Source organism: Ranitomeya variabilis, chromosome 7 (assembly GCF_051348905.1).
Source record: "Ranitomeya variabilis isolate aRanVar5 chromosome 7, aRanVar5.hap1, whole genome shotgun sequence".
NCBI classification, from domain to species: Eukaryota; Metazoa; Chordata; class Amphibia; order Anura; family Dendrobatidae; genus Ranitomeya; species Ranitomeya variabilis.
In genome coordinates, this window is record NC_135238.1 from 209,408,521 (window position 1) to 209,423,396 (window position 14,876).

Consider the following 14,876-nt stretch of genomic DNA (forward strand, 5'->3'; position numbering starts at 1 on the left):
GCTCTGTACAGTGTATATACTGTATACTATGTGCTCTGTACAGTGTATATACTGTATACTATGTGCTCTGTACAGTGTATATACTGTATACTATGTGCTATATACTGTATACTATGTGCTCTGTACAGTGTATATACTGTATACTATGTGCTCTGTACAGTGTATATACTGTATACTATGTGCTCTGTACAGTGTATATACTGTATACTATGTGCTCTGTACAGTGTATATACTGTATACTATGTGCTCTGTACAGTGTATATACTGTATACTATGTGCTCTGTACAGTGTATATACTGTATACTATGTGCTCTGTACAGTGTATATACTGTATACTATGTGCTCTGTACAGTGTATATACTGTATACTATGTGCTCTGTACAGTGTATATACTGTATACTATGTGCTCTGTACAGTGTATATACTGTATACTATGTGCTCTGTACAGTGTATATACTGTATACTATGTGCTCTGTACAGTGTATATACTGTATACTATGTGCTCTGTACAGTGTATATACTGTATACTATGTGCTATATACTGTATACTATGTGCTCTGTACAGTGTATATACTGTATACTATGTGCTCTGTACAGTGTATATACTGTATACTATGTGCTCTGTACAGTGTATATACTGTATACTATGTGCTCTGTACAGTGTATATACTGTATACTATGTGCTATATACTGTATACTATGTGCTCTGTACAGTGTATATACTGTATACTATGTGCTATATACTGTATACTATGTGCTCTGTACAGTGTATATACTGCATACTATGTGCTCTGTACAGTGTATATACTGTATACTATGTGCTCTGTACAGTGTATATACTGTATACTATGTGCTATATACTGTATACTATGTGCTCTGTACAGTGTATATACTGTATACTATGTGCTCTGTACAGTGTATATACTGTATACTATGTGCTCTGTACAGTGTATATACTGCATACTATGTGCTCTGTACAGTGTATATACTGTATACTATGTGCTCTGTACAGTGTATATACTGTATACTATGTGCTATGTACTGTGATCTGTAGTGTATATACTGTATACTATATACTGTACTATGTTTATACTGTACACTACTATACACTATGTGCTCAGTACATTTTATATTCTGTATACTATGCTATATACTGTATTCTATACATTATGTGCTCTGAACAGTGCGTATACTGTATACGATGCTATATACTGTACTGTGTATATACTGTATACTATGTATATACTGTACACTATATATGATGTGCTCTGTTCTGTGTATACGATGCTATATACTGTACTGTGTATATACTGGTATATACTGTACGCTATATACTGTGTGCTCTGTTCTGTGTATACGCTGTATACTATCCTATATACTGTGTATGGCGCTCGCCGTCTTCCCCTTAGATGAGTTGCGTTTCATAACTTTGCGTCACTTGTGTAAGTTCCTTTTATTCACTATCACTTTTCAGTAGTTAACCCTTCCTGTGCCACCCCAGGTAGTAATTTACATAATATTGTGTTGTGGATTTTTGGTATGTTCAGGTGACTTTGTCATCTATCGTCAGTAATCCTCTTTTTGCTGAAGTCAATGACTAACTGCCTGTACAGTCACCTCTCTGCCAAGAATAGGAACTGGCACCGCCCCTTTAATTTTGGCATTAGTGAGGAATCTGGATGGTGACTCAGATTGATCTATATTTTTTCTTATAGTGTTTCTGACTGACGTGTCATTCCAAGGGTTTAGTACAACACCTGCGATAATGTTGCAGTCCTATGTAACCTGCTGAGGTTCGGTGAAGAGACCCTCGGCCGCTCCAGGACACTTTTTTTAAGGAGTTGGCGAGAACAAGGTGTTACCATGATAACTTACCGATAGGTGGGGGTCCGGCTGTTGCAAAATGTTACCGCAGGTCAAACTTCCATGAATTGCTCCATTCATTCTCTATGGAGCTGCCGGAAAAAGCAGAGTCCGGAGCTCGGCAGCCCCGTAGGAAGTGAGTGGTGGAGCATGAGCGCTGCCGTCCATCCTAATGGCTATAGATCCCGGTACTGCAGTTCCCAGTGATTGGCTCCCACGTCCTCGGCCCGCCACCCTGGATGCCTCTGGCCCCTACTAGTCCACACCCTGGACCCTGGGCACAGAAGTGATGACCGGCTGCCTTGGAGGATCGGATTGGACCCTGATCAAATAGCTCACCTCTATTAACCTGCTCTGAGGTTTAAAGACCCCAAGCTGATTTTGTCTGTTTCCCAAAATGTATAATAACATGGTAATAACCTAAAAAATGCCCCAAAACGGCCCAAATGTCTCATTAACTTCCATATTATAATATAAAATAATAATAATCCTTTTTTGTTATGTGCTGACTCTTTGAATCTGCAAAGGATCTCTCTTACAGAACAAAATAGACGGTGCCTGCACGTGGCAAGTAGACGTAACTACACTATAATTCATTGTCTGACCCCTTAATGAGCCTTGTAACTAGTGTTGACCGATACCTTCCGATATCAAGAAGTATCGGTATCAGATTGGATCGGCCGATATCCAAAAAATATCTGATATCGCTGATACCGATACCAATGCAAGTCAATGATGGGACACAAATATCGGAGTGTAAATAAGCCCTTTCTGTTCTTCTACATTCTGTTCCGGAGGGGGGAAGAGTGTGGGTGGTGTGTGGGCAGACACTGTGCGTGTCTATGTGTGCGGGTGGGTTCTGTGCGGCCTGCCGGGGATCTGTACGGACGTCTCGGGGGTCTGTGCGTGCGTGCCGGGGCTCTGTGCGGCGTGCCGGGGCTCTGTGCGGCGTGCCGGGGCTCTGTGCGGGGCTCTGTGTGGCGTGCCGGGGCTCTGTGCAGCGTGCCGGGGCTTTGTGTGTGTGTGCAGGCATCGTCTGATGGAACTACAAGTCCCATCGGACGATGCCTGCAACAGTTGACAGTGATTGACACATTAGCCAATGATGGGACAGTAGCAGTCCCATCATCCGGCTAATGTGTTGAATGTAAAAAAACAAAAAAACAAAACATACATACTACATAAATACTACATACATACTACATACATTACATACATACTACATACAATACATTCATATATTACATACGATACATACATACATACAGACAGACATACAGTACATTAAACAAAGATTTCATACTCACCATTACTTGTCACTTTGTTCCCCGAAGACAGTGTCATCTGTAAAAAAGATTAAAATAACAAACAACCAATATACAGTTATATGAAAAAGTTTGGGCACCCCTATTAATCTTAAGCTTAATGTTTTATAAAAATTGTTTTTTTTTGCAACAGCTATTTCAGTTTCATATATCTAATAACTGTTGGACACAGTAATGTTTCTGCCTTGAAATGAGGATTATTGTACTAACAGAAAATGTGCAATCTGCATTCAAACTAAATTTGACAGGTGCATAAGTATGGGCACCCTTATCATTTTCTTGTTTTAAATACTCCTACCTACTTTTTACTGACTTACTAAAGCACTTTTTTTGGTTTTGTAACCTCATTGAGCTTTGAACTTCATAGCTAGGTGTATGCAATCATGAGAAAAGCTACTTAAAGTGGCCACTTGCAAGTTGTTCTCCTGTTTGAATCTCCTCTGAAGAGTGGAATCATGGGCTCCTCAAAACAACTGTCAAATGATCTGAAAACAAAGATTATTCAACATAGTTGTTCAGGGCCATCCGTCGCGATCCGTCGCTAATACAAGTCTATGGGTAAAAAACGCATCCTGCGAGCACATTTGCAGGATCCGTTTTTTCCCAAAACGACGGATTGCGACGGATTGCTAAAAACGCAACTGTGAAAGTAGCCTTAGAAACATCGGCCTTTCTATTATGTATCTATGGATATATCTATCTATAGATATATTTATAGACAGATATATCTATAGATACATAGATGTATCTATCCATATATCTGGCTGCTTTCACACATCAGGTTTTTGCCGTCAGACACAATCCGGCGAGTTTTGAAAAAAACGGATCCGGCGGAAAAAAACGGATTCAGTGGAAAAAACGGATCCGGCGGAAAAAACGGATCCGGTGGAAAAAAACGGATCCGGCGGGAAAAAAATGGATCCGGCGGGAAAAAAACGGATCCTGCAAATGTGCTCGCAGGATGCGTTTTTTCCCATAGACTTGTATTAGCGACGGATCGCGACAGATGGCCACACGTCGCGTTCGTCGTGCAACTGATCCGTCGTGTTTTGGCAGACCGTCGGCACGAAAAAACGTTAAAGTGAACGTTTTTTGTCTGTCGCGTCCGCCATTCTCTACCGCGCGTGCACATCCGAAACTCCGCCCCTCCTCCCCGGACTTCAGAATGGGCAGCGGATGCGTTGAAAAACTGCATCCGGTGCCCACGTCGTGCACAAATTTCACAACGTGCGTCGGTACGTCGGCCCGACGCATATCGACAGACCCGTACCGACGCAAGTGTGAAAGAGGCCTTAATGAGCGTTGAATTAAAATTAAAAAAAACGGAAAAAAAACGGCGTGGGCTTCCGCACAATTTTTTGCGCCAGAGGGGGAAAGCCGACGGCCGGGGGCCAATATTTGTAGCCTGCTATGAATGTCAGCCCGCATCTGTCTGCGTAGCCTTTACTGGCTATTAAAATAGGGGGACCCCCAAAAAAATGACGGGCTGCGGGCTGATATTCATAGCCTAGAGAGGGGCCAAAGTATTTTAATATTCTTCATTTCACCATACTTACCATACTTCAGCGCCTGCAAAAAACGTAAAATAATAAACCGTATACTACCTGTCCGACGCAGTCCAATTCATAACGAGTGTCCCACGACGATCTCCCCTATAGAACAGTGACATCGGGTGATGTCACTGCTTTATAGGACCTCCAGTGACACACTGACAGGAGACAATGGCTCCTGCAGTGCATCACTGAGAGGTTACCTTAGGACAGAGTCTCACTTTATGGCAATTGCTGCCTGAGAAAATTTCTCACACAGCAATGCCAAAAGTGAGACTAGGGACTATTTCTTTTACAGCGGCGGAGGAATACCTTTATGTATTCCTGGTGCCCCTAGAGAGTGGTCGCATCAGCTGATGCTGCCGTTCTCCATGGGAGATCATTGTGGGACACTCGTGGATTTCTGCGGACAAAGAATATATTGGTTGTTGGTTACTTTAATCTTTTTTACAGATGACACTGGCTTCGGGGATCAAAATGACAAGTAATGGTAAGTATGTAATCTATGTTTAATGTACTGTATGTCTGTATGTATGTATGTAGTATGTATGTATGTATGCATATAGTATGTAGTATATATGTATGTATGTAGTATGTATGTATGTATGTATGTAGTGTTTTTTTTCTTTTTTTTTTTTTACATTCAACACATTAGCCAGATGATGGGACTACTACTGTCCCATCATTGGCTAATGTGTCAATCACTGTCACTGTTGCAGGCATCGTCCGATGGGACTTGTAGTCCCATCGGACGATGCCTGCACACACGCACAGAGCCCCGGCAGGCCCGCACAGAGCCCCGGCAGGCACGTACAGACCCCGCCCGCACACACACACACGCAGTCTCCGCCCACGCACCGCCCACACTCCATTATAGCGCATAATTGCACTATGGGAACTTCCGATTCCGGTATCCAATATCGCAAAAATATAGGAACTCAGTATCGGAATTCCGATACAGCGAATATCGGCCGATACCCGATATTTGCAGTATCGGAATGCTCAACACTACTTGTAACATGACCAGAAACCCATCCACAGATGGCCTGTTTGGGGTGATTGCCCCTCATTAGTGCAGAGTCTGGCTCGCTGAATGCGATAATCTGATGTTTTTTGTTCTATTGGTTTCTGACATTTTCGGTAAGTTTATCTATACGACATGCTACAGAGGTAAAAAAAAAAAAAAAAGTCATCAGATACTTCTATGATAATGAGCTGAATCAGTTAAAAACAAAAAAAGAACACGTCTTACAAGGATTGTCCAGGAAAAACAAGTTATAACTAGTGATGAGCGAACGTGCTGGGATAAGGTGTTATCTGAGCATGCTTTGGTGCTAGCAGTGTCCACGGTGTGCTTGGATAATATGTTAGAAACCCTGCGGCTGCATGTCTCACCGCTTTTATAGACAGCCGCAACACATGCAGGGACTGCCTAACAAACAGGAAATCCTTACATGTGTTACAGCTGTCTAACAGCCACGAGACATGCAGCCACTGGGACTAGAACATAGTATTCGAGGACACCGTCAGCACCCGAGCATGCTCAGATAACACCATAGTGATGAGCACGTTCGCTCATCCACTAGTTATAGCCTATCCATTGGACTATTTTATTGGTGGGGTCTGACGACTAGGACCTGAACCCATCGATAGAATAATCCCCTTCGACCCTCACTCTATTCGTTCCCAATGTCGTTCCCAATGTGGCTTCCAAGTGTTGCAATCAACTTTTTTCTGCCAGCAGCCAAGACAATGAGTGGAGGAGGGGTCAGGCGTCCAACTTGTTCTATTTTGAAATGGGGGGATCAAAATTTCCCGTTCTGCCAAATGGCGCGGATCAAGCCCAACAATCCGTAAGTCATCACTTATAACTTTTTTTTTAATTGGAGAACCCCTTTAAGCTTTATTTGCGGACATCCACAGGGCCTCCTTTTGTAGTAAAACCCCCTTAAAATAAAAATTCACATAATTACTACAAGGTTAGAAAATACGAAACCAGGCGAAGGGTGGAAAGTATTCTGTCCCCCAGTTTTATGACTCTGTAAATGATGCAGCTGTTCTGCTGACGGCATAATTAGCCTTTTTTCACTTTAGTTTTGGTCCCTTTTGTCATTTTAGTGCTGAGGTTATTATTTTTTTTAATGCATCAGAGTGGTGAGTTGTGCTCACACTGTGTTGGATGGTGTCTCGTGTCTCTGATGCAGAATGCAGGCATTGTTCTCCGCTCCCGTGTACACTGGTGACATTGTCACTAACAGCACTGTCGGGAATAGACCTCTCATCGCCTCCTGTGTTTTTCCAGCTAGGGTGACTTTTTGTGTATGTATATATATATATATATATATATATATATATATATATATATATATATATATATATATATATATATATATATATACATATATATATATTTATAATTTTTCCTAATAGGAAATTGCTTTTTAAGCGATCCCCCTGCTCTAGCAGTTTCTATAATGCAAACCTATCCTAGCAGTGTAACGTGTCAGTCCTTTCCCCATACGGATGTGGTAACATGGGTGGCACCTGTAGAGAACAAGTTTCTTCCATCCACTTATGTAGACGTCGCCTCGTAATGACCCACTCATCATCTCGTTAGAGCACATTCCTGCATCTCTGCAATGTCACATTCCTTTTCAGTTTAATTGGTAAGATGAACCCCGTGATTAAGCCCTTGATATCAACGACTTGTAGGGTTCTAGCAGGTACGCGGGATGCAGTGACGAGCAGGAGACAGAGCAAGAGTTAGCGGGGTTTTTTTTTATATAAAGTTATCACAGCAGTAAATACTCCACGCAGGGCGTAAGGGGGTGAGAGTATGTAAAAACACAAAGTGTTAACGATAATAGAGTAATAACAGAGGGTCAAATAATGAGTTAAATTATCAGTCTCTGGTTCCTGGACGGTGGAGGCTGGAAAATCCCACTATGGCGCCGTAGATGATGCGAGAAGTCTCTGAGCCGGTCCTGGAGGAAAGTGAAGCACTGTCTCTGCACGGTGGCGAAGTATCCTGGCCTTCTTGCACATGGTCCTGGAACGAAGTGCTGCCCGAATGGAGGTCTGAAGCACCGCTAATGGTGTACAAAGTCCCGGAGTGGAGGCCGCAGGCTCGCTACTACAGTCAGCGTGCACCGAGGAGTCGGTACTGCGTTGCGTGTCTGCGGTTGTCAGCGGTACAGATCGGTTAGTACTGTTGAGGTCAGAGGGTAGCGGGGAACTGAGGTGCACAGTCCGTATGCATGGGGCCTGCAGGTTGGCGTCGGTCAGCGGAGAGGGAGTCAACCTCTTGTCGCACACGCTGGGTACCTGCCAAAAGCCCCGTTCTCGCGCGCTCAGTCTCTTTTATATCAGACCCGCTCCCAACAGTCAGGTGTAAAGGCCTGCTCCAGTCAGAAAGTCTTTCCCCCGGCAACAATGGTGACAGCCCCGACAGTTCCGGCCCGGACACGCAAGAGAGACCGCTAGCCTGGTCCATCTTCCTACAGACTCAGATATTATAACACTGACGTTTGTGTTGTGCACTTTTGCTTTCCCCTGACCATCCATCTCATTGTAGAAGATCTTTTTTTTCCTTTTTTGCTCACCTTTTGGTTTAGTAAGTAGCCTTTTTTTCTTTAATAACACAAGGACTACCTGAGCCATACCGAGGATGGAAATCTCACAATATTCCTGAGGTTCCACCAATGGTCCGCGTGTTTAAAAAAAAAAAAAAAAAATGCTATATGCGCCACTTTGGATTGATATTCTGGAACAGACGCGTCAATGGGTGCGCAAAATATGGATCACGTACCGGATACCATTACTTTTTTTTCACAGATCTATTACAATTATTAAAATGGGAAATTGTATTTGACCTTTTTTTTTAACTCCTAAATTGTTTATGTAAAAAACGGATACATGGATGACAATGCAGATGAGAAATTGTCATTTATTTATTATTTTCCACTCCGATTGATATGGGTGGTTCGTGCGCCCCATGGGAACATGCCCTACCTGTAGTTTGCGTTTCACACAGGTCAATTTTATCTGCAACTTTACACAAGTTATCTATTTTTGCTTGCAGTACAAAATGCCACAACGTCCCTCTTAAAGCCTCATTCAGACGGCAGTGGTTTTTCTCGTACGAAAAAAAAACCAGTCTGCATTTCATTAGAGTTTGGTATCAGTTTATAGCGTTAGACTTTCATCAATTTTTCTAAAAAAAAAAAAATCAAGGTTTTCAGTCTTAACATATTTAAATAGAAAAATATGCAGCACAGAAAATCCGAGCGCTGTCCTTCTTCTTTTTTTTTTTTCCCAGTGGAAACGCTTACATGTTGCACAAAAAATTTGCCCTGGAATCTTTACGGGAATTTTGTCATTTTTCCTTTTGACTTTTTCACCCCATCACAGACTCAAGACTTTAAGACCAGGTCCGCAAATCTGATTAAAGGCTTAATGTTGTGTTTTTTTTCTTTGTTACGTAGCATTTACCCACTACGTTAAAAAGGAGGAAAATCTGCTTAAAAAGAGAAAAAAAAACTGCGGAATTTTAAAATTTATGGGAAAATTCTGCCGGATGTGGATGACATTTGTAAAGCGTGCGTGCTGTGGATTCAGGTAGCATGCTGAACTGTATCCTATATGGCGGTGTCTTATCTCCCGAGGGACATTACTTACAGCCTTCACGTCATGGACTTGAGGCCACGTCAGGTTCTGCTGGTAATGCAGACTACACATAGACTAAACCTCGAGTTGTGCAGGAAACCCATGGGGAGATGTCTGTGTCCTACTGTTTGATGTAGCAACCCTTCCAGGGACAAGTGTTATTTGGCTTTTTTCCCCCATTTGTTGGTTATTAAAGCTGAATAATTTTGGACATGTAATCATCACACCACAAAACTCACGTGTAGAAGTGAGCAGATCTATTCATGGAGAATCAGCTTTGAGTTGAATTTCCTGAAATTTGTAGGTTGCAAAGAATTTGAACACTTTGCAATTTTGTTTGAGGACAGAAAAAAAAAAATCCCTGGTGCAATTTCACGCACTGAAGCATCGGAGAGTGGGCTACTGAGGCTTTCACTGCAGCTATGACATCACACGTTGTACTGTTACCAATTAGCGGATTTATTTAGGACCACTACATAATGTACGAAGCTGTGGCCCTTTCATCAGCTGATTGCTGGTGGTTCTGTAAGTCCGGAGCCTTCCTGATCTAATATTATTGACCTATGTTAAGAATAGTTCCTTTTAAAGGGTTGTTCCAGTGAGGACAATCTCGTATCCTCAGTGTCGCCTGTGGTCAGGTGTAAGCAATTGTGCAGCTGATCCCCCACCGATCAATTATCCTCAGTGTCACCTGTGGTTAGGTGTAAGCAGTTGTTTAGCTGAACCCCCACCGATCAGCTATCCTCATTGTCGCTTGTGGTTAGGCGTAAGCAGTTGTGGAGCTGAACCCCTCACCTATCCTCATTGTTGCTTGTGGTTAGGCATAAGCAGTTGTTCAACTGAACCCCCACCTATCAGCTATCCTCATTGTCGCCTGTGGTTAGGCGTAAGCAGTTGTAGAGCTGAACCCCACAATCAGCTATCCTCATTGTTGCCTGTGATTAGGCGTAAGCAGTTGTGCCGCTGAACCCCATGATCAGCTATCCTCATTGTCGCCTGTGGTTAGGTGTAAGCAGTTGTAGAGCTGAACCTCACTGATCAGCTATCCTCATTGTCGCCTGTGGTCAGATGTAAGCAGTTGTACCGCTGAACCCCACGATCAGCTATCCTCATTGTCGCCTGTGGTTAGGTGTAAGCAGTTGTTTAGCTGAACCCCCACCGATCAGCTATCCTCATTGTTGCCTGTGGTTAGGTGTAAGCAGTTGTAGAGCTGAACCCTCACCGATCAGCTATCCTCATTGTTGCCTGTGGTTAGGTGTAAGCAGTTGTGCCGCTGAACCCCCACTGATCAGCTATCCCCATTGTCGCCTCTGGTTAGGCATAAGCTAACCTCAGCATCGCCGGCAGTCAGGTGTAACCACTTTTGGTGCGTAACCCGCACAACTCCATCAACTCTTTATTGGTCGCTGCCAGATTTTGCAGATAAGCTCCTATTGAAATGAAATGTACCACTCTGTCAACAGATGCTTACTTATTTCTTTTTGCACCCTCGATGTACACACTATCAAACTCCAAACCTGAGCACACTGGTTACTTTCTTAAATATCACAGCTGAATGAATTGTTTATCCAGAGTCTTAAGCAGATGACATGGTTCTACAAGTTATTCCTCTGTTAATATGGGTATGAGGTCTTACAGTATGTCTACTAATCATTGAGTAAAAGGGGCTTCTGCTACATTGGGGGCTTAAGGTGTGCAATAATTATCTATGTTTATAGGTGTCTGTTTTTTTTTTTATTTCCTAAAAAAATATAGACAGAGTATTGTGAGCATGCTCTGTGAGCTGTGCAGAGGTCACTGTGCAGGGAGGAACACAGGGTGAAATGTGTCTGTAATCTATTGGTCAGAACTTCTTTGTAATCATCACAGGGAGGAAAACAATCAAAGGTAACATCTTTATATTTTAGGTGTTACCTTTTTATTATAATCTTGCTTGTGGTGGTAAAGACACTGCTGAATGGCTAAGTCGCCAGAGTGAAAAAGTTGTAGGAATATTTTTTATGATAATGACATGAAAAATAAGCGTTTGTGCAGCTACTTTTTCTTCTGTCCATTCTGACATTAAGCATGTGGACTAGGCCACTCTGTACAATCCCATAACAGGGTAAAATAAGGGGGAAATAGACCCCCATATATAGAGAATAGCATAAATCCCAGCAATTTAACCACCAGCAATCAAAACCTTTGACTCCTATCCTATCGATAAGCGAAAAATGTCATTTGTTCAAAAAATTCCTTTAAACATCTCATTTAGAAAGACATCCTATAGATAAATGATTTGTTACTAGGATGAACTTAATAGGCATAAATTCTAAGCTGAAGACCCAAGGGAAGACTTTGGTGCATGTTTCTGTGTACTCCCGAATTAGATCCCTTCAGGGGACAAAGGATAGCACCTTGCTACTATGAAATTGACATGTCTTAAGTTACGCTGCTTCATAAAAATGTCTCTTCTGTATCTTATTGGTGTAAATAGAAAAATTGAAACCTCTCAAAAGCCACTTTTTAAAAAATTTATAATCAAAAGTCTAATAAAACAAATTACCAAATAAGATATTAAGAATATATACATTTATACAGATAAAACTCTTGTTTTCTCTCCAAGATGTGAGCCCTTTTCTCTTCTCTTCCTACACTTGGCCGTAATAAGGCGTCCAGGTTCATTCATCCAAGGATGACATCTACATGACATCTCGCAACTGTTAGACAGCCACAATACATGCGGACATTGCCTAACAAACAGACAATCCCTGCATGTGTTGTGGCTGTCTAACAGCCGCGGGAACTCGAACATATTTTTCGGGCACACCTTAGAGACTCCGTTAGCACCTGAGCATGGTCGATAACACCTTATCTCGGCACGTTCGCTCATCACAAATCGGGAACTGAAATGATAAACTCCATTGAAGAGAAGCACATGTGATTGGTGACCATTTCTGGACTTTTTCGGCAATGTCCATGAAGCCTAACTTTCCCAACCTTGAGTTTTCAGCATGATTTTGTCCTCCATTAAGGCATTTCTAGCAGATCAAAAAAGCATGAGAACATGAGGTCCGTATTCCCACGACCATGTTCATTTCATGTTTTCAAAAATGTTACCTGTTTGGTTTTCCATTTCTGCCATGGTCTGTTTTGTTTTTTATCATTTTGCGTTCCATGCGTCCATTTCTACCATCTGTGTGTGTCATTGTGCCAAAAAAAGGAAACTGATATGTTTCCCAATTATCTCCCACTAACAGGTTCAAATGGACAGTACAAATATCCGGGTGTGTTGTTTTTTTTTTTTTTTTCGCATACCCATCCACTTTATTGAGCTTTAATGGTCTGCACGTTCGACCACAGTAGGACGTACCTCCATCTTTTTTATGCAGACCATTAGTCCACCAAAAAAAGGCAGAAGTTAAAAAGACCTTTGAAATATAAGGTGACGTACAACTATATGTTGTTTCTGGACAATATTTAGCCCTAAATGAGAAATCCATTTGTAGAAGAGCAAAACCTCCTCTGATGGCGGCACCGTTATCTTCTATCTTGAAGGTAAATACGGGCATCGCCTCTTGTAGGCCATTCCATTATTTTTTTTTTTTCAGCCGGTTATGTTTGCATAAGGGTTTGGCTTAAATAAATAGAGTTTTCCTGGATTTTATGGAGCCGTGATGGGTGCGTGTGTTTTTTGTTTTTTTTTCCTTTCACCAGCATGGTCTACAGCAGGGCTCCACAACCTGTAGCTCGGGAGCCACATGTGGCTCGCGGCCCCATGAATTGTGGCTCGCGACTGTCTGCCAACTTGTTGCATTAGGTCCAGGTCTAGCAAACAGGTATGAAGAGCACATCTCAAAATGGTGAATTTTGTGAGTAGCCCTGCACAGAAGTGCAGATCTGGATGCACATTTACTGGTCTTTGGGGTTTAGAGATGTTTTAGGTATGGCACGCTGGAGAATGGTACTACCTGTTATGTTAGGTGCTCAAAGCTGGATGTGACAGTGTGTTGAGAGTCCTTGCTGGGAGAGTACTTAATGGGGGCATTGTGGGAACCCCTGGATCTCAGTCTACTGCTTTGGAGTGAATTCTGTGGAAAAGCTTTGGTTATCTTTATACCTGTTATCATTATACCTGTAATGGGGGCTTTGGTTGACCAAAAATGGAGGAGGGGGTGGAAGCTGGATGTGGCTCACGACCCTCTCTCTAAGCTGAATGTGTCTCTCAAGGTCAGAAAGGTTGGGAACCACTGGTCTACAGTAATTATACTGGTAAATCACGTGGCAAGTCATTTTTAAGAGCTTTGTACAGATAAAATACTCCAAAACTATAATTGACATTGTAAGGTAAAAGGAATGGTGTAGTTCAAAACAAACGTCAACTTATCACGCCAAAAAAAAAGCCCACATATGACTGTGGATGGAAAAATAGTCAATTGCATGAAATTTAGGCTGTTTCACAGGTGGCGGCCATTTTTTTTTTTTTTTAAATTCCCCTCAAAAAATCATGGAAAAAGCAATGCTCGAGAAGTTATTTTTTTCCACAATGTTATAGCAAAAAATGCAATGTGACCAAACCAAATTATATGAGTAATGGAGGCATTACACGTGGAAATCTTTCTCCTCCGCTTATTCCTGGCGGAGGGTTTGTGAGACAGCTGTGGTTGGCCGGGGGTGACGTCTGACATTGGCGCACCTGTCTAACCATCTCGCTCGCTCTGTACATAGTGCGCTGCTGGGGCAGGAAACTAAAAGATTACCATGGGAGGAATGTTGACTGATGCCTGAATTGAGCCGTGAAATTTTAGTTTCGTACGTCGCTTCCAGCTAATTGTCATGGAACTTCTCTACATACATTTACTATTAGGCTTTGTGCACATGGAGTTATTTTTTTTTTAAGCAGTCAAAAAAAAAAAAGACTTATTTTCTAGATGAAACAATCTTTGGGGAGTTTTCAGAGGAGCTTTCAATTTCTTGAAGCAGTTTTGAAGAATTTTCGATGAGTTGTTTAACAAAAGGTTTTGTTTTTTGCAGCTTTTTGATTGGGCAGTGCCTGTTTTAGAGCAGATTCCATCAGGGACTTCAAAAAAAGTGACAGGAACGTTGTTTTATTCCAACCATGAGATCGAGAGAGACATTTTCCAGCTCCAAAGTCCGGGTCCTGATTTACTTCTATGGGGTTATAGAAGTTGTCCACTACTTGGGAAAACTTCTTCTCATACCCCACTCTTGGCCCTGATTAAAACAAAAAAGCCTTTATCCCCTTCCCATGCTGATGCCTTTCCTGCGGCATTGGCACTCGCTCTTCTCGCGTCTCCCGTTCTGTTGTTGTGACACGTGACCCCAGCGTCCAATCAGGGCTGGCGTCACTATCCCCACCTCCTGTCGAATTAAACATGAAAAGCAAGTGAGAGAGCAGCTGCAGCCAGGACTTCCTCTTCCGAAGGCGGGGTTGGTGACTCCGACGCTGATTGGGTGCTGTGGTCACATGTCA

The 14,876-nt window shown here is 42.4% G+C and overlaps 1 protein-coding gene across 1 annotated transcript in view; it reads left to right on the forward strand.

Annotated features, from left to right (window-relative positions):
• LOC143784493 (polypeptide N-acetylgalactosaminyltransferase 3-like) overlaps positions 1-14,876 on the forward strand; it is a 53,165-nt gene that overhangs the window by 908 nt on the left and 37,381 nt on the right. The window lies entirely within an intron of this gene.